Here is a 1,053-nt window from a genome sequence, read left to right as displayed (position 1 = left end):
TAAGACTTAAAACTACGGGGAGCCTTCGTTTCATGTAGTTCAAGACTACAGAACTGTGAGACAGAATGAGAGCTGGGCTGGATTCCTAGCCTTTGGAGGCAGAAGCAAAGGACCAAGTACTCAAGAAGCTGAGGACAAAAGAGAGCTAGAGAGAGACAGAGAGAGAGGGAGAGAGAGAGAGACAGAGATTTGACTGCTGCCTTAGGAGTGATGTTGATGGTAACCAATGAGTGTCTTCTTACTGTTTACAGATCCCGACTTCTAGTATTAACTTTCCTACTAAACCCCATAGTGGTAAGGACGGTTTGTGAATTCTGTGTGGCTACTGTAATGCATTATTGATTTCAGCATAGACGTAGACTGGTGTGAGAGGCATGTGTGGTGTCAGAGAAAGCTGAGGGACATTGGAGGGTGCTGGCATGACTGAATCCTGCCTCTCGACAAGAGGGAAGCCAGAGGAGGCCAGATATGAACTTCCATTCCACTTATTGCACAGATTTATCACTTACCATACAGATTTATCATATATTGCTACTCGAAATCAAGTTGTAGTAATTACAATTATGTACTTCATTATGCAACTCAATGGCTGTAGTCTTAGCTCAATTAAATGGATCAAATTAGTCAATGTAGTGGTACATTCATTAGACAGTGTCTTAAAAGCCAACATGAGGGAAGAGGATCTTTGACTATTTTAAATATGTACATATAATTAAATTCTATCAAATAGTCTTTTGGTTGATATCACAAAATTTGTTGACCTTTGTTATAATAAAACCTTATTCCTTACCAAATTGGGGTGTGTGGGGTGTATGTAACAATCAATCACTTGTCAGTTTACTTTCTGTTCTTGCTTTTCAGCCTCTAAAAGATTCATCAGCTCAGAGCAGAGGGAGGGCCTTACCTTCTTGTTTGCTCAACACATGACTTAGAACCTTTGCAACTAGTTTCCAAAGAGTCTGCATGTATCCCAGGAGATTATATTTCATATATCTACCCCTGTGATCCTTGTACTTTTTCTTCCAGAGCCATGTGTCTTTAACATAATTTCTT

The sequence above is a fragment of the Echinops telfairi genome, unplaced genomic scaffold (genome assembly GCF_000313985.2).
Source record: "Echinops telfairi isolate 266 unplaced genomic scaffold, ASM31398v2 ScPeMD7_7469;HRSCAF=8507_1, whole genome shotgun sequence".
Taxonomy (NCBI): Eukaryota; Metazoa; Chordata; class Mammalia; order Afrosoricida; family Tenrecidae; genus Echinops; species Echinops telfairi.
This window is presented reverse-complemented; position numbering follows the sequence as displayed.